At 39.1% G+C, this 19,875-nt stretch overlaps 1 protein-coding gene across 11 annotated transcripts in view; it reads right to left on the bottom strand.

The window, feature by feature from the left end:
* The window catches only part of ERBIN (erbb2 interacting protein), a 121,094-nt gene extending 110,011 nt beyond the window's left edge, over positions 1-11,083 (bottom strand). For 9 of the 11 annotated variants that reach the window (XM_071580325.1, XM_071580327.1, XM_071580326.1 and 6 more), the window contains exons 1-2: positions 10,826-11,083; positions 10,388-10,473 (exon numbers count right to left, since the gene is read on the bottom strand). The gene's annotated coding sequence lies outside the window, so the exon portion shown is untranslated. Of the gene's footprint in view, positions 1-9,960; positions 10,053-10,387; positions 10,474-10,825 lie in introns of those variants that run through there. The other 2 variants (XM_071580334.1, XM_071580329.1) reach the window with 2 other exon arrangements.
* Between the last annotated feature and the right edge of the window lie 8,792 nt (positions 11,084-19,875).

Here is a 19,875-nt window from a genome sequence, read left to right as displayed (position 1 = left end):
GAGACACATGTATTTTTCTGTCAATGCAATTTTTAACATTTTTGACTTCCAGCCAGGAGAAAAGAATGTGACTACCACCTCCTTCAAAAACAAGAAATAACATAAAGTGCTTGGCCTTCAGCTTGTTTCTTTATAATAATAAAATCCTGTAATATTTGGAGCTACTAATTGTAAATGTTCTTACTCCATGTCTTGAGACCTTGTTGGAATTAGGTGTTGGACAGAAACAAAATCCCTCACTGCTCGTTTTTTATTTTCATCAACCCTGGTTTTCTCCCTGCAGCATCAAGCAACTACCTACATCTCTCATGGTGATGTAAAGACATACATATGCTACCAGCCTTAAACAGAAAAGCCAGCAAATGAACAAAAAGACAACTCCCCCCCCCCCCCCCCCAAAAAAAAAATCAAAAAAGAAAACAAACAAAAACCCCACTTCCCCAAACAACCAAAAAACCCCAAACCACCCACCAATGTATACTGTGCATAGGCCTTTTCCAAGGAGAAAAGCGTAATTTTATTTTTCCTATACAGAACCCCAATTGATAGATTGCTTGTTTCAACTTCCTTCTGTGGCATATGTGAACCAAAATAAAAATAGGGGATGGGGAAACAAACAGCAGTGAAAATGCTCAAAGTCAGCAATTGGTATTTAATATTATCCACAATAGAAGTCCTTTTAAACTCTTAATTCAGGAGATAAAATAGGTCTGAAAAACAGAACTGTTTCACATGAGTATGATATTTTTATTACTTTGACATATGTTGCTTCCTGAATGGATTTAACGTATTTTGGCATTCCAGAACAAAACTGCTCTCATAGTGTTTGGCACTTCATATACAATGCAGCCAGGAAGCCACTCCTTAAGACTATGCAGCCATCTGCAGCAGATCCCAAAGGTTTTTGACAAGCAAGCTGTGCTGCTGTAAATGCACAGTATTTCAATATCCAAGAAAAGTTCTCATCCTTTAGCTAAACTCTCCACATAATTGCCTGCAGACAAATTCAGGCAATCTGCAACACATAACAGCTCAGTAAAAATGAAAACAGAAAGGTGAAAAAATAATAATAAAAAATATACTGTTTTTCATCATAAACTTTCTGGTTACTTAATTCTTTTGTTTGCTAGACTGTGAGGTCTACATAAAAAAACAAAACAGCCCCTGATGCCCTGCCTTACATGTGCTTCCTCTCACAATGTAATTGGCAGAATTCCTGCATGAAGCTGTAATGGATCAAAGGACAGAAGTCATGAGAACACAGCAGGCCTCAGACAACGTAACACTTTGAGATACAAAGTAAGCAGATGTTGGGTACATGGGAGAGGCAGAGGGAACCCCACTCCAAACCCTGTAGCCACCTAGTGTCCAGAACAAACACTGCTGCACAAACCCAGACAGGTCACACAGAGCCCGTGGGCACAGAACACAAGGGAAAACACATTCACAGAGTAAACATGCAAGTATGTATACTCGTTCCTCATTCTGAATGAGGCAGATTGCAAAAAAATATAACCTGCCAAAAACCACAAAAAACCACCTTGACACTTAAAAGACTACACAGTGCTCTAACAGAAGTTACTACGTAAGAGAAATAGTATATAGAACTGGACTTCCATTTTACTTTATAATTCCTCCCCCTTTAAAGAACACTTAGGTCTCTGTCTTTTAAGTGCTATCCACCTCAACAAGCCAATTTGGTTTTTAAACATTACTCTCAGTAGTTTTAAGAGTTCCTGTCCTGGAAATATAAAGAACCCCTGAACTGCACCCCTGTCTACTGTTTTCCTCTGCATTAACTTACAACTGATATGCAGCTCCTGATACATTCCAATTAGCTGTTCATACCTGTGAGGCACCAGAATTACTCCTCTCTGCACTGGCTATGGTTTTCTCACTACAACACTCTTCTATCTTCCATGTGGCTAAGCACTGTTATTCTTGTCCTCTATTTAATCAGCTTTTCTCTCACAATGCACATTTGATTTTTGCCAGTTTATAATCTCTTTTCACTCCCAACACAGTGATGAAACATTTAAGCTGGTATTTTTGTACTACATTATTTTTCTCTTTACTTAGCGTTGTGCTCCTCTAAGTCAATGGATGATGATTAAAGAAAAAAGAGCTGCTATTTTTATTTTACTACATCAGGCATTTTGGAGATCAGATAAGCAATTGATACAGCAAAACTAACAGAAGCTATTCCTGAATGGTTTCCAAAGTATTTTTTCCTCTTTAGTTTCCAAAGTATTTTTGCCTCTTTAGTTAGGGAAGAATAATAGTTTTCTGCTTACAATAAAAATTTTAAGAATAACTTGGAATTTAGATAACTATATTTAAGTACATTTTCTCTTAAAGTACTGCAATTCACTATCTGAAGTCAAAAACAAGTTTTCCACCTGATAGGAGGTTTAAGTAGAACTAAAAGTCTTCCTTCTCATCACAATGCTAATTATAGCCTCAAAACTGAATTCGAAGTTGATTTAATAATAACCCAACTTAGAGTGTTACTTAACTTCTGACATTCTGTGCTTTCCTGCAAGAATAAAAAATAGAGATAAAATACTCCTTTGACACTACTGAAGTAAAAAGTGGGACAGAACCACACTGATTTGCTATTAACATGTCACCCTCTTTTTCTCAGAATAGGAAAAAGTGACTGAAGAGCACAATGTACGAATTCCAGAGCATTTCATAGCTATGATTTCAAATAATTTGAATTGCCTAGTGCCCAGTTCTCTTCAGACTTCTCCAAGATTAAAAGCAAGGTAATACAAGATTGGGGAAAACGAGTAACATTCTGATTTTGAGGGAAGGTTATTCCTCAGTAGATACTTGATACTCTGAAGCTGAAATTTAACACTTCAAGATTTAACATCAGTGGAATGATGGGTGAACTGAACTGTGGATCTAAAACAAGCAAATATATATTTAAATTCAGGGAAATAAACTAGGACTTGCTCCACAGATGAAAAAAGCACCGTTTTTAAAAGTTAAGGAACAATTTGTTTGTTCTTCATTGGTTGGTTTATGTAAAGTAAGAAGCAAAGTAAGAAAGTGGAGAAGGAAAAAAACTGATTAAAGACATTTTTCTCTCCCATCCCGTAACATTTTCTTCTAACCTGCTCCACTGACAAGGCCATAATCTTTCCCTTGATGTGTCACCATCTGGTGCTGCAAAACCAATTCAGTAACACCGATGCCATGAAAGACTACAGGACATTTGAAATCTTGACAACACCTCTCCCACAGATCTCACAGAATTCACACGAAAAATTCCACAGATATGTTTGCCTGCTCTACTGTCTGTCCCTAGTAAGAGCGCCATTGCAAAAGCACACAGTAATGCCATGATCCTCAGCATTTCTTCTGCTTTGCTTCAGTAAAGCAAGACAAAATAAACGCTTGCTGAAAAGTTGACAAATCCATCCAACAGTAAATTATTCTCCCATCTAAGTCTACTAAAATCAATTTTCATCTTGCTTTTCTAGTACTTGTATTATTTATATTTTCATTTAGTTAGATGAAATATCTTGTACCAGTCCCAAAACCATAACACCTAGATTAAGAATAACACACTGGAAGAATAGTATTGTCTAATAGCCACAGAAAGGTCAGTTCCTGACAAAATATAGTTCAGGGGAAAAAGCTCTCCTAAAAGACAAGTAAGATGCACTATAGTGAAATAATACTACAGTAAAAGAGTAAAGTTCTGAGGGTTATTTCCTCCCCTCATATCGATGTTTCTGATCTTAGCCCGATGGATCGACATTATGAGTTCCAATTCATTTTCCCTTCCTGTCACACCAAGAAAAAAGATGGAAACAGACACGTTTAACCATCTTTTTAACCTCTTCTTAATTAAGAGTACAATCCCTAATATTTGTTTCCTTTTTTTAATAATTTCCCAACACTGATATGTGAACCAACAAAAGTGACCCGACAGAAGTCACAAGTAAAACTGTAGGTTTGTTCCAAATACTGTTTTCTAGCTCTCTATACTCCATTTCCTCTGCTTGTAACTCCTCCAAGAAAATCTACTAAAAACTCATCAATTACTTAGAATAAATCAACCTGTGTAAGTTTACTAAAGCACAACAGAAAGAGACATTATAAAGACTAAATAGCTGTGAATCAGAAAGACATGAACTTTTCAATTTTCTCCCTCAGTGACAAACTTTATTGCCAATCCCCCAAAAATATAGAGCATCTCAGGAATTAAATGACCCGCAGCTCCAGGGTTGGCACCACATATGATTATGTGACCAGAAGAAACCCAAAATGAGTATGCTCTCCTGAAAGGAGCCAACTACCAAGTTCACATTCCAGGTCACCACAGACTAACATGCCACAGCAAGCAAACATACCAGCAGCAGGGCACCAGCGAACATTATCTGCTGTCTGCACATTCACCTCCTCCTTCAGGTACACCCATCTCACAGCCCAAAGTGGAAAATAAGTAAATTCAACACCTAAGTACACTCAGTAGCATAAGCACGGAAAGTGAGCATTTACAAAGCATTTAAGACACAAAAGATTTAGATTGTTATGCTGACATATTTTCCAGTTTAATTTTATTGAAAATACAAGCCTGAACCTTGTAAATACAACTGTTGTTTTAACCTCGAGTGTGCACAAGCACATGCAGATTATTAAACATCATACTTTCCCAATGGAAAAAAAACCTGCAATTTACATTAGTAAATGTTCTCCAATATCCAGTTTCAAACACAAAAATCCATCTTATCTTCAGGGTTACTTGCAAGTAAAGACAGAATACCTGCAGTAATTTGACAAAATTGTGGACAATAATGTTAATCCTCTAAGCTATCACCCCTCCCTTCTGGGAGAATAAAGGAAGAGTACAGTAATATCTTGGGGGAAAAGCAACAGCTCTTAAAGTTTAGCAATCTACTAGAAGTCTTCCAGACAAGCCTGGAAACACTTTCCACTATGCAAACCCTTACACTGACACCCAGAGTCCTTTCTGATGACCAAATCTGTGACTGATATGCACAGGCATCTGGCATTGCATTTCAGATATTTTTGTAGATGCGCTGATGTAGCTCAAAGCTTCCATGCCCTCTCCTCTGCATCTTAAAACTTGGGTGTTTTGGCAGGTATGTGCTGAAAAACCCCAAGGATAAGGAGGGCAAGGAAGCCTGAAGAGCTAACTTCCACAGGTGTATTCATCACAAACCTCATGACCAGGGAGAGAGGACTAGGGAAGAAGATGAAACTTCTCTTCCAGAACTGCCTGGGAAGACGGAACCCCTTACACAGCAGCTACCGGAACGTCTCGTGCCAACTAGAGCGGAAAACTGGTGAGAAGGGTCCAAAGGAAGCAGTAAAACTCAAAGCACAGTACTTCAGAAACCAAGACCATCCTTCTGCAGCTGCTTTTATCATACTAACAGAACTTCAAATACTTTGAATTTACGTAGCAGCATTGGAGCTTTCCCCAGCAAAGACAATAGCGCCCTGGCCACTTCACAGGAAAAAAGAAAACATTTAAATTAAGACTTAAATTCTAAGCATTTTATTTCAAGTATTTTTAACTTTTACTAACACTTTAATCCATCTCAGAGCTTCTTCTTTTCCTAAAGCTAAGCCCAGACAACTGACACAGGTAGTAGCCATTTAGCACTAGGAGCTCACAGCAAGAAAACCTTACCCTAACCACCCGTTTCAGAAGTGTAATTTTAAGTTCAAGAGAATCAACACTCTTAAAACAACTATTCCTTTATTACCTGTTTGTTCCTAGAAAGGAAATTCTACTCAAAATAGCTGCATTCTCTCCCACTGAAAGCATGTGATAGTCCAGAATGGACAGTGCATACACTGCTTGGACCATGTCCATCTATATGTGTTCATTCCACTCCAGCCAACTTCATGACAGGGCCTACAGACATGAAGCACAACACTGTACATATTGAACTACACAAACTTGCAGAATTCAGTGTGAGTACCAGACTTTTTTGTTTGGAAAGAGGCATGCACCCAGTGAATTCCAAACTGGCCACTATGAAGATATGGATCAACAGTTTCTTCTGGATTTACAGTTTCTTCTTCTTAGAGTGTATAACTAAGTAAGGAAATGTTAAAGAACATTTGCTTTTGGGAGTTGTTTTACTTTGTATATGTAATACAGCCTTATACTTGTAGAATTAAATCATACAAAAATGTGAAATAAAAGGTTGAGAAAACATAGCTCTATTTACAAAAGATGCAAGAGTGTTTAATATTGGATATTTAAGTCTCAGAAACTATGAAAAAAGTGTATTTTGGAACCACCATCTTTCCAGTAGCTTTCCTCTTCCAGGGACCGCAATTGTCCCTATTGTCACAAGAAATCTTTAGTGTTTAGTCTGTGCTAATCACTGAGGAGATACAGAACAGAGGGAGGCATAAAATATTCCTTCCTTAATCAAAGCTGTGTAAAACACTTGTCAGCTAATGCTTTCTGGGCCATCCCATTCACTATCTACTGAAGTGGATAAAGATGGGAGGAGAATACCAAGTATCCTATCTAACAAGATTGAGCCTTCAAAGGTTTGGTTGCCTTCTGGTATTACAACTACCAGGATAGCCACAGCAGCCAAGATTGCTCACATTGTCCTCAGACTCTATTTAATACTCACTGTTTCTACACATAATGATTACTTAGTATCAACTATCCACAAATCAGTTCCAGATACAGAAAGAAGTAATCTGCTTTTCAACTTAAACTACTCTTGGGAAGACAGTTGCAATGCTGATATTCTCCATCATAAGTACATTTCAGTTCAGTTTTGTTTAGCACAAATTAAGAGATTTATTTGGCTTTATTTTCCCTAGTTATGAGAAATGATAATGTACTTTTAAGGATGGAAGGTGCAACCTAGTGTTGAAATATGATGCTTCTGTATTCCCTCTAAGGAAAGTCCAGAGACTAATAATTCAAATGCCTGTACTGAAATTTAAGCATAAGAGAAACAAATATCTCAAAAAGAACAGGTAACTAATGAGAATGAGCAGCAGAAAAGCCTAATTATCCTGAGATTACTATATAAGAAAAATACCACTAATTCCAGCTTAGCAATAACAATTTTTTCCATTTTTCATAGGCAGAAGATAAGATACATAAATGTCTCCAAAAACCAGTATCCATACTTTCTAATCTTACCATTCTTCATGTTTTACTCACAATACCTGAACATTGTATTTAGTTGGACATGAAAGCTGTATTTCAGTAATCTTTTCACAACAAAAAAAATTCTTTAAAAAACTCCATATACATGGTTACCTACAGACTATTTACTACTCAAACCGATACATGTTACTTTCAACATTTTCATTCTGATACAGAAAGTCCTGTCTTACACATTGTTTGACTTAATCAAAAGCTGACAAAGTAAAATAGCAAAGTTCATAAATCTTCATTTTTCAGGTAATTTTTATTTAACTATCTATATCAACTGTCACCATCAACATCTGCATGCTCACATAGAAATACAGTCTATTATTTTCATATGCATAGGAGAAGCTCTTCCATCAACTCAACTAGTTACTCATATGGAAAAGGTTAGATTTCTAATTCCTCCACGTAGATTAAATGTCAGGAATTCCTTCGGCAGATCAGGTTATTCCATAGGGAGAATATGCTGAAGTTATGACATATCAACCATTTGATCTTTACATAGCATTTTTCCTAAAAGATTTTCCTTTTTGCTTGGGAGCAGGAAGCACAAAAACAAAACAAGAACACAAAGCGGACAGCCAGTGATTCATTACACCCCTACAGGAAAGCCAAGTTGAGGAATTTGCTCTCATCCCCTTCTATTTCTAGAACCTCCTGCTAACATGCTACGTGTAACCTATGTTACATATGATTAAGCCTTTCCTTAGCTTTGATCTTCCAAGCATGGCTCTTTATGTCTAGAACTACAGATTCCGAACAAATTCCACTGAGAATAAATCATAACACTGTTTTCTTAGACCAGCAGCTCAATATAGTAAGCAACTATCAATCATTATCTTCTCCATGGAGCACCTTCATCAACTCTATATGAACTTCATGTGCAAATTGATACCCTACAGAGCTCTACATTTACACTCGACATTATCTACTGCACAGCTTCTCCATAAGACAGGTCTATTCCTATTTTTACTACTATGATAATCATCCTAATGATAATCACATTCCATACTATGCCATATGCTGTAACTTTCAGCTCCATGATTGCAAGCATACCTTCTCAAAATTGTTGATGTTTACTTGAGCTTAATTTAATTCATAGCAAGAGCCATCCAAGCCAAAAGAACGTTTCTCCAAGCCTCCGATACGTAGCTATAACAGTGCTGAGTCAAGCACGTGAGCTACCATCCATAAACTTAAATAATTTTGTCCGTAAGATGAATGTCATGTCAGACTGATTTTTAGTTGAGATCGTTGGTCTCAGGAAAGAACACGTCCCTTCATAACTCCTAAACTATGTTAATGACATGAATGGCATTCTATGATATAACCATTAGCTGTAAGCAGTACTGAATTACACTTTCATCATTAAAAAGGGCCTTATCCAGAGCTACCATGGTGACAAAACACTAGCGTAAAAAGTTGTGCCTCCACTACAAGGAACTATTCTTCTCCATGGCATTGAAAAATATCAAGTGCATCATGAGAAACACAAAAGGTCTGAAAAGAAACAAAATTGCCTTCATTACGAACATAGTGGTTTACAACTAAATTTGTCATGCACTGCTACAATTCCTCACCCTCCCCTCAAGAATCTCAAGTCATTACTGGGCCTGAAACACAGCTCTGGAAACGGATCGTTCTTTGTAAAAGGATTACTCTATTTAGACTTTATTGCTTTTCCGCCAAGCATCAGCCATATAAGGAAACCAAAGTTCACTGCCATTTATTTTGCGCAGACCTTTCTGATGCCTGAGAACAACCCTTACTGCTGCACAGAAAGGTAAGTCTATAAATTGGAAGTCAAATCATTTATTTATTATCAATCACTGAAACCACTTTAGGCAATTAATGTGAACATTTCTCCTCACAGTATATTAAACACATGGAGTTGGATTACTAATTTTTTTCTTTAAATATTAAATTACTCAATATTTTAAAAGAACTGTACATGTAGAAGTATTAAACATTTTGCACAGAAATTACTTTGTCCAAGCTTCACAAATACTGATGCATGTCAGACACTTCAGAGACCAAAGCACACACATCCTATCTGACAAACATGTTGCTTTTGAATTTCTCAAACAGGAACAAACATTCAAGTAAGCTAACACAGAGCAAAGGCTTCTAGCCCATTCCGAACCTTCACAATAACAGAAATTCCTTCCCATGAAAACTAACCAATATTGCCTCTTTGAGGTATGTGAAACAAACCTGTGGTGAGCAATATTGCCTTCACTACATGTAACTAGTCAGTCGGCATAACGAGTACCAGCACTACAAAACCCTACACCAAAACTTTACATTTAGTTTCCCCTTCAACAGCTTCAAAACGAAGTTCTTTCAATAATTATAAAGGGGAAAGTGGTCACCAAAACCGAACAAGGATACATTAACTCGCAGATTCAATTGCATTTACTTGCAGGAAATCAGGCAACTAGTTAGCTGTTTTGTTTTATTTTGTATTTTGTTTTAAATTAAAGTTCTTAAGATAAACTTTTCAAGGATCAGCACGCAGTACAAACCTCTGCTAGACAAGCTGAAAAACAGGCAGTCCAACGTCACCTTGAAAACACAGAGGGGGTGAAGAGGAAGAAGATGGGTGGTGGCAGCAGTCGAAGGGGAAAACTGCAACATTTACAGAGGACCAGGAGGGCATATTTTTATAAAGAAATTTAATAACAACCTTGAAGAAGTCAAGGCAGGCACTAACCATATTCCAAAAAAACCAAGGCAGACAGAGGGAGCACGAAGCCTCAAGATATTTCGATTAAAGATATTACCTCCTACTTTAGGACTTTCTAATTTCCAAGTCAGTTAATTATACTCGCAGGGTTACCAAACGTTTTGGAAGGGAAGGAGCTGAAGTAGCAGTCAGGGAGTCCAGCAGTTTCAGCTCAGTACCTTCTCGGACGGAACAAAGAAACTTCTGTGTCCGAGGAGATTAAAAACTTTCGGTCTCTTCAGACTCTTTCCTCAGCCTCCATAAAAACAGCGACTACATTCACACAGGCAGCGTTTCGGCGAGAGGGGGAGAAACACAAAAAGCAGCTACAGTATGCAAGGCGGAAAACAGAAAAATAAAGGCCAAAAACAGGATATCAAAATGAAGCGTGAACTCCTTCCTTTTTCCCCACCCCCTTCGCAGAGGAAGGATTTTTCTGTTGTTTTTGCTGCTGCTGCTCCCCAAGCCTTTCCCATTTAGTGTACCTTGTCTGTCGGGGCGTTTAAACCAGATCCAGCAGGCAGGAGTTTCTTCCGACCTCACGGAAATACATTAAATCCAATCGCGTTTTCTTCTCATTAAGGAGGAAGGGAACAGAGGAGAAAGGGGGGAGGGGAGAAGGGACGTTACAGCTCTCGCCGAGGCCGAGGGAGTTGGCGGGTGGTGCGCGGGGATCGGCGGCAGCGCAGCCGAGCTCCTCCCGGCCCCCGCCGAGCTCTGCCCCGCGGGCGGCCCCGCGTCGCGCCGGCCCCGCCCGGCTCCGAGACCGGCGACAGAGCAGCGACCCCTCCCCGGCCCGGCCCCGCCGCCCCCCGCCCGGGCCCCCGGCGCGATGGGCTCCCCGCCTGGGGCCGCCGCCCCGCACACCCGCGCCCGCCGCCGCGGCCAAGGGCGGACGGGGAACGGCACGGCCACCACCTCACCTGCCCGCCGCTCCGCCGCCTCTCGCACACTTCCCCTTCTCCCGCCCCCCTCCCCGGCCGCGGCAGCGGGGGCCCGGGGAGGCGGCGTAAGTGTGGGCAGGGGGTGAGCGGCCTGGGCAGACACGCGGCGGGTGAAGGGGAGGTGGCCGCGGGCGAAGCCGCCGCGCCCCTGCTGCTGCCGGCGCCGCACACCGCTGGGCAGGCCGGGGGAGGCACTGCAGCCGCGGCGGGCGAGGGGCGGGGCGGGAGTGGGGCCCGGGCTAGGACCTGGTGGAGGCGGAGGGGGAGAGGGAGAAGGATGGGACGGGATCGGGCAGGCGCGGCGGGGGCGGGCGCGCCCGCACTGGCTGTGCGTGGGAGGAGGGGACGGACGGGCGAGCTGGCGGGCGGCCGCACCGGGTCCCGCCGCGCTCCTGCGCCCCCGCCCGCGCTACCGGGGCCGCGCGCCGGGGGCCGCGCCGCAGCCAATCAGAAGCCAAGAGTGGCGTGAGGGACAGGTGGCAGGGCCAGTGGGACGCGGCGGGGGGCGGGTTGTGGGGGCGCGGGGGCGGGGGCGGTGCCGTGAGGGGCCGTGTCCCACCGGCCCCAATGGCTGCGGCCGGGCCTGTTGCCGCCGCGGCACCGCAGCACGGCCCGTCCCAGATCGGCTTCAGCGGGGGCGCCTTGGCTGCACAGGCGAGTTCAGTCCCCAGTGATAAAAGTTCCCTTGTAAGCGGCTCATCTTCCAAATGCGGTGGTCGCACTCCCTCTGTACAGACCACTGAGGTGATGGCTCACGCCACCAGGCCATCCCATCTCATCCCATCCCATCGCACCTCGTACTGCCTGACTTGGAGTCACCAGGGTCTGGGGCAGTGAACACACCCAAGGGAAAACCTGAGCGCCTGCACCCACGCCTTTGGTGCCTGGGTATGCTACAAGCGACTGCGATGCAAACAACAATTAGAGCCGCATATAGGGTCACACTGTTTCACGTAAACCCTGGAACGCGGCTGTATTTTCTCTTCCAAGTATTTCAACACTACCAGTGTAAAAATGGTACTGAAAATGCTTGTTGATGGACAGAGCCATGTACAAGTACGTTTGAAAAGCAGCCAGTGTGTGCACTGTGGGTCACACGGCTTCGGCATTAGTGTGAGTTTGATGGCAACAGTGCCTTGGTAGAAGTGGGTTTCTGTTTAATTTCCTGGACTGTTTGAAATGGGTATTTGATAACCTATTGTGTGTGCAATATGCCATCTTAACAGTCCTGGAACCTAGAGTTCTGCTCAGCCACAGCACAGCACACAGAGCTGACAGCAGGGTGGATTTGTACATGCTGCTCACCTTATGCTCCTTAATTGTGCTCTGCAGAGACCACATCTAAGGACAGAGGTAGTTTTGTTTTCACGCTCATTTAATCCCTGGCTTCTCTACTGGGACTGCCACCAACTGAGATGGAATAGTGTTTTATGATGATAATCTGTTTACTGATAAATTGAAAAAACACTAAAAAATCATGTTTTATATGACCATTGAGCAAAGAAAAATGGTAAGTCATGTTAGTATTAACCTGCCCTTCATTTTAGCATACAACTAGATGTGGAAAGTCCTTTACACCCCCACCAGTCCCTGAACGTATTTTCAATTGGTATTTCCTGTTCGGGACCATTGGTTGCTTCATCCAGTTTCTTACAGGGCTTTGCATGAAGGTTTAAACTTTAGCAACAAAACATAGAGTTGATCCCATTTTTATAAAAATTCATAGTGTTTAACAATACTGTTATTTATTTGAACTTCTCACTTCTATATGGCAATTTTATGCTCAAGTCTTCAGTTTGTATCCAGATACAGAAAATAAACATGCATTTCTACCAGGGTCAGAATATTCACTGGTTTTTTACTTTTCTACAAACCCTCTCTCAATCATCACAGAGCATACAGCCCTGCTTTGGGGACCGTCTATGCCTAGATCTAAATAAACTGAATTAAATACAGCCATCAGTTCGTAAAAAAAGTAGATGTATGTATGTATGTATGTATATATATATATCTTTTTCAAATTATTGAATCACATCCAATTATTCTTATTTGGATAAGCCACTTTCTTCAAATGAGTCAGTTTTGGACTAAGGCCAAGCAAGAGAACTTCACTCCCACTGACAACAGATTTAGGATATCTCACTACAGTGCACTACATGGGTGCTACAATAAACTTACTAATTTTTTAGTCTCTTGCAAACAGTTGGTCATTCCTGTCCAATACCAAATAACATGTCCTTTTAATTAATATGAAATACATCTCTGTAATGGATGTCCTCCATCATGAACTCTTCAAGGCTCTTTGAAGGATGAATTATCATAACTTTTTAATGTGAAAATGTTCTGTGCCAAAGTTTACTGCAAATTGCCCAGTGCATTTATTAATGCAGCACAGTAAGGGTTGGGTGTGGAAAATGTATAGCAGCTGTTGCTCAGATGGTGAATCTCCCATAGCTGTTAATGCTAGTTTCAATGTAAAATACTCTTTCAATTACAGTTTTAGCCATCAGAAATCAAAGTTTGTTGAAACTCTAGCCAACTAGACCACACTCCTGAATACATTTTGTACAGACAAGATACATCTATACTAATTAAGAAAATACCAGAAGTTATCTAAAAGTGCTATAAATATCAGGACAGTATTTAGATTACAGCTTCAGCAGAGTCCCCAGCAACATTAATTCCCAGAGTTGGTATCCCAGTTACCAAATAATTACAGATTAAGTGCACAAAGTACAAAATACAGAGTTACATAATGAGTCTTTCAAGTGAGACTATGCAACTGATCCCACTGAACATTTAAACAAATCATTTATGCACAATTTCACGCTGGACATCAAGCCCAAACTCCTCTCATTTTAATTTCTATTTTTATATTTAAACAGGAACACGAGTAAATACTGCAACAACATGCAGCTAAACCAAAAGAATATTTGGTGAAACAGCCACCTCTATGTTTGTCCCTTTCAAGGGTTCAGTGGTCTGAACAACGTATACATAGTTTTCCTGAGTAATAGGGTTTAATTGCTCCTTTTCTCTTTTCTTACCAGTGTTGTTCATTATGATCCTTTCTTTCCACTTTTCCACGAAATACACTGAAATGCCTCTGGAGTAAGCAGTTCTGCTTATTAAATGCTCAGGTAGTCACTCAAATAGTGGATTTCAAATTGATTTGAGTTGGGACTTCTGGACATCATTGCAATATAAATATTAAATAATAATTAGTGAAAGTAATAACCACCTGAAAAACATAAAGACGCAATAAGTTATATTTTCTTTAACAAGTATATATTGAAGTTTATTTTAAGTATGCCATAATTTAAATTTGCCCATGGTCCATTCAGAATGTCTTACTGTAATGTTTTCTGAATTTATTTGAATTTATTTCTGAATTGTTTTCATTCACAACTGGATCACAACCTATTTATGCTGGTGAAATCAACACAAAACTGGTGTAGTTCAGTGGCAAGTAAGTCTTAGATGTGTGTTGTTTTAACTTCTAAATGTATAATGCATATCTCCTATATTTAAAGAGAAGCTAAGTCAACAAGCTCTATTTAGTTTAACTTCAATGAAATCCCAAATTTACACAGGTTACATGTGCCATACAAATAAGTTTTCTCTGTATTTGGTTGCATTGTTTTTCAAATAGTAAAATCAAAGAAAGCAATCAACATCAATGTATTGTGTGGCTAAGTTTTGTAATATTATGCAAATAGCAATAGAAAACCTTTGTAACACCACAACCTATTTTGTATATACTGTGTTCTAGAAATGGTTAGGAATGTTTTAGAGTTATTTTAAAACATTTTATTGTGACTTTTTGTTTGTGTTTCTCTTCCTTGGTTACCATGGGAGAGCTGATGAATTCTGAGGAATGCTTGGCACACCATTTCACATGGAGAAGAAAAGACAAGAAGGTGGTGTTAAGGTACCTTTGCTCTTGTAACTCTGATTTGGACTGCTTTGCTCCTGGACAATCTCCTTAACGCTGACTTTAACCTGTGCTGCAGCCTCTTAGCCTAAGAGTCTGTTTTTACAGCTGATGCCACTACATAAATCTTGCAGTGGTGAAAACAAACAGAAAGGAATGAAAATGCAGCCATGCCATGTGAGGACACTGACATCTGTGGATCATAACCACAAATCCTTTGCTCACGAGGTTGAGATAAAGACTTAGACATGAAGTTGTCAGAAAAAGCCGACTATGGAATTGCCCAAAATAAGAAACATTCTCAGTATTTTGCCTGTGCACCAGTGGTGGCTTTGAACTGCATTGGTAAAATCTTGGATCCTGAAAGGGAAACAATTAATGCTGTTGATGGGACAGCTTTTTGATAGAAATTCAGTTACACTAGCTCTACAGTAAGTCTACAGTAGGTGTATAGTAGCTTTGTACAGTTTATATTGCCCTTCCAAGGCCAGTAATTAGAGTTGCATCCTGTAAGAAAACTATCACTCCTCTATCTCTACACTGGCAGGAAAGAGGAATTTCTCTGGCAAGTTTGTTTAGAATGGATTACAGTGGGTTTTTTAAGCAGAGGAAAACCCCTGAGAATGTGTGCTGGAGTAAGAAGTCGGTGAATAGCAGATGTGTAAATAGGCACCATAAATGTTATCAAAAATACCATTCCAGAATTCTCTGTATGCTCATTTATGATGATACCCATCACAACCCAACCGTTAAAAAATCCCAGGCTTTTCTAATGAATTGCATTTACTTTATATCTTATGGCTTACCTCTATTCTGACCATTAGGTTTTCTTAGAAAGGGCTAGTGCTGACAATACAAATCTCTCAGTAGTTTTTGGCAACATTGTTGTGCATGCACACACTTAACCAATTCTTTACTTTTTTCCTTGTCATTATCTGTGAATATTATCAGTCATGTAAAAATACTAACAACATGTGAATTGTTGTTTTCAGTGTGGGCTCAATGATATTTCAAGTTGGATTTCTTATGGATTACCAAGTTTGGAACCACAAGTCAAATCCTTTCAAAACAAGCAGATGAGACAATCCAGTGAGATGAACTATCCTGTCTGTGGGCCTGCTAAACTGACAGATTGTACCTTAAGGAAAGAGTTTTTGATTTGTAGAAGAGCTACACTGGGACATTTTTAGGAGAGTTCAAAAAACAATCCTTTTGATTGTTCTTCATCTGCAAAATATGCTTCACAGAAAAAGATTATTGTTGTTCGTGAAAAACTTTTCCTTTGATAAGAAGAATGGGTTGAGTGCTTTTTAAAATCTGAAATTGATATTTTTTTCAGTTATATCTGTCCTAAGTCTTGGAAGATACAAACGATAAAAGTAATATTTTAATGTTTTGATTCACAGGTTTCATCTACTGGTTTCCTCCATCAAAAGGATATTGTTATACAAGCTTTACATAGGAGGTATGAGTATTATGCTACATCAGTAAGGAAAGAGTGATTTTCCAGGCCACAAAGGTGAAAAAGTTGTCTATTAACTCATTTCCATGTCTGCAAACAAGCAAAAGGTCTCAACGAAAAGCTTTGCTTTGCTAAGTGTTGAGGGGTTCCTTTCAGAAAATGGACTTCTGAATGATCCAGACTGTATCAGCCCTGTGACACTGAAGCAGCTATCAGCTAAGAATCAGCAAGGCCACAGCTGCTGTTGACTGGTAAAGGAGGAATCACTCCCTGGGAGATCTCAGCAACTCCCAGAAGTTTCTCACACAAACTCTTCAAGCGTCTCACAGGACTCCAGAGATGCACCTGTGAACAGTCAGGATGTTTTCATCAAAACACTGGACTTGTGAGATATGGACTATAACCAGTTAGAACTTGTATTTTGATGGCGTGAGATTCAGTTTAGCCAATAGAACGTAGCCTTAACCCTATATAAACCATGTGCAGTGTGTAATAAATGTCTTTTCATCATAAACCACAATGGCTTGTTGTGGGAAGTCTGTTTCCTCTGTGTAAAATTGTTTACTTTATGCAAACAAGGAAAAGGTCTCAACAAAAAGCTTTGCTTTGCTAAGTACTTTGAGGAGTCTGCTTTAATCTAGAGGGGTAATTACTCTTTATTATGATTTCTAGAAATAAAATATTTAAAATATTTTATTAAACTAAGGTGAAAATGCATGGATTCTAATTAACCATGCTATTAGCAATGTAGTGGAGTTTCCATCTGAGCATCATGACAGCATCAACTCAACACATTTCCATGAACAACTTTGTAAGTGCTGTGATTAGACAGCATACATTCAGATTAAAAAGACATACAGCTCAGGTGAGAAAGACCCTCACTGAATTTTAATGGAAAAGATTTCTCAATAAAAACCTCTGAGCCTTGCTCTTTATCGTACATAAGGCAAATCCACTTCAATCTAAATGCAAGTGGTACAGAAACCTACCAATTAATGCAAAAACATTCAGTGTTAAATACAGTTGCTATTATGAGGCCTTAGGGCACTGCTCAACAACTTGCTCGTAGTGGTCTTTCCTTAGTGAAAGTAAAAATTTCACATACCCGTTCCATTTGCTGTAGAAATAGCACAGAATTCTTACAAGTAAAAGTTTATCTCTCTTTCGTGCATTTTGAGAGTACAGTAATGATGCTGTAGCATTACACTGTGTGATATAAATTAGAAAAGGTTTGTAGGAGAGCTGATACCTTTAATTACTTCAACTAATAGAACTGGAGAAAACAAGGATTTAGACTTGACTGAAATCCATTAATGAGATCTGACAAGTAGCAAAGTCAAAACTGTATACAAGTGGAATGTGATTGTTTTCAGTTCAGTAAAATTATTTTAATCAATTAAACGAGTGATGAAAAAACAGTTCCTAACATGAAGGTACAGGGATGCATCAGCAAGAAAACTGTAAGCTTTAAAAATAATGTTGCTACTGTCTCCAGAATTTGTTTATCCACTGATAAAAATTTAGTTCCCTGGACTATTTTTTAAACATGACTTGTAGGTCCCCTGTTAGCCCCTGGACTTTGCAAAAGGTGGACTACTTTCTTTATGAAAAAAATATTCTCCTACCCTTTGCTGTGTTTTGTCTGGGATATGTTATCTGTGTCAGTTTATGGTAGTGAATAATGGTTGGTTAGTTTTTCATGCACATAATTCTCATGGGGATATGTGATGTGTTTAGTGTAATATATCACATTTCAAAAAGTGTATGAAGAAAACTCATGGAGATTAATGGTTCTTTTGGGCACTGATATCAATTATGGTAAATACATAGACGTTCATGAATTTTGGTTTTGCTGTGCCAGTAAGGTTTGGTCTGAGTTTTATTAGTACAGGTGAAGTCTGCTTTGGGTTGTGAGCTTAACACTGTTTCTTGAGAAGAGATGGGGAAAAAATGTGTCAGGAAGAACTCTTCGAGGAAGTGTTTTAATAGATGTTCTAATTATCTAACAATTTTTTATATATTTAGACTAGCATTGAGTAGTGCAAATAGACAGGAAGATACTGCCAGTGAAGTTTTTCATTTTGTGTTACTGGATTAATAGCTGGTATTTAGGTGGTTAATTCAAACACAAAGACTGCTCCTTTCAGGGTAGTTCTGAGACTTTTTTTCTAGTGTGTTTTGCATGGTGGATAATTTTCTGAAGAGTTTGTTGACTTGTGAATTCTTCTACAAGGTAATTTGTATTGTCACCTTTTGTCAGCCATGTTATCTAGAGAGGTGATGTTCATCTTCTAGTACCAGAGGGACAGTAAATGCTTAATTTAACAGTGGAAATTTGTGGGAAAATTCAAGTGATAATTGTGTATCTTTTACATATTGAGTAGGTTTTGTGGCACAGTTCTCTAAAACACATTTCCATTAGTAGTTCATGAACACTCTGCCATTACTTGTATGAGAAGCACATATATAAATAAATACATATATAAAAATAAATATATATTAAAATATATAGGAAAAGTATAAATATATATATAAATATTTTCAAGTTTGGCTACCCTGCTACACTGATTCCACAGTTCTTCAGGAGTAGCAGCCACCTTCATTTGAAAACTGCTGATTTAAGTATAACAAAATTATACTAAATGAGAGAAGCAATTATTCTGTTTTTAAATTCTTTCTTTACCCTTTGACAGAAACCATCTTGAATTAAGCCACAGAACAACCAAGAGACCTTTGGGAGAGAAATCCTCTAAGATGTGAATATTCATAAACTGCTTTTTAAGACATTCTCATATAAATGGCACTGTCCTTGTCAAGCTGTTCAGCATTTTAGATCTACACAGACATTTTCTTATGCAAACTCTGAAGAAACAGGAAATTGGCACGGTATGATTGTGTTCTTTTCCATCACATATCTATTTTTACTGTATAAGCTATTTTGCCTGCTGTTCAGCCATGTGTTTAAGTGTCAATACAATCATGAAATAAATAGAATTCTGTGTATATACATATACTCACACATGAATATTGATGTACTATAAATCAATATGTGGCATGTACACACGCACACACATACATATATATGCACACATGTATCAAAGTGCTAAGCATTCACCTTTACAGTGTAAAATTCCTATAGCATAAATTTAATTACTCTTTTAGACAGACAAATGTCAATAAAAATATATGGACATAAAAGCTATTTGAACAACACATAAATCTGGGGAAAATGAGTGATGTGATGTCCCAGAAAGTGAAGTAACTTAAGAGGCATGCTGCTGTTGCAGGGATTTAAAATATAAAGAACTGCAATTTCAAATGGGGAGATACTTTCCATATGAATAAGCTTATTGCCTTCACGAAGCTTGCTAATAAAAATAAAAGTACTACACCTGTCTCTAGATCTGTGACCTAAGGGCTTGTTTACACTGAATCAGAAAAGTACATTAAATCGATGTCTATTGAAACATCTTAATTCCGTGTGATACAGTTATTGTATGTACTCACTGTTGAGATAATGTAAAGGCTCTATACCATTTCAAGCTTATTAAATGGGGCACACATAATGTTTTACTGAGCTCCTGCCTTCCTGCCTTTCCCAAGCTGAGAATATGCTGGAGTGATCAGAAAGGT

This window comes from Pithys albifrons, chromosome Z, assembly GCF_047495875.1.
Source record: "Pithys albifrons albifrons isolate INPA30051 chromosome Z, PitAlb_v1, whole genome shotgun sequence".
Lineage (NCBI taxonomy): Eukaryota > Metazoa > Chordata > Aves > Passeriformes > Thamnophilidae > Pithys > Pithys albifrons.
This window is presented reverse-complemented; position numbering and strand designations above follow the sequence as displayed.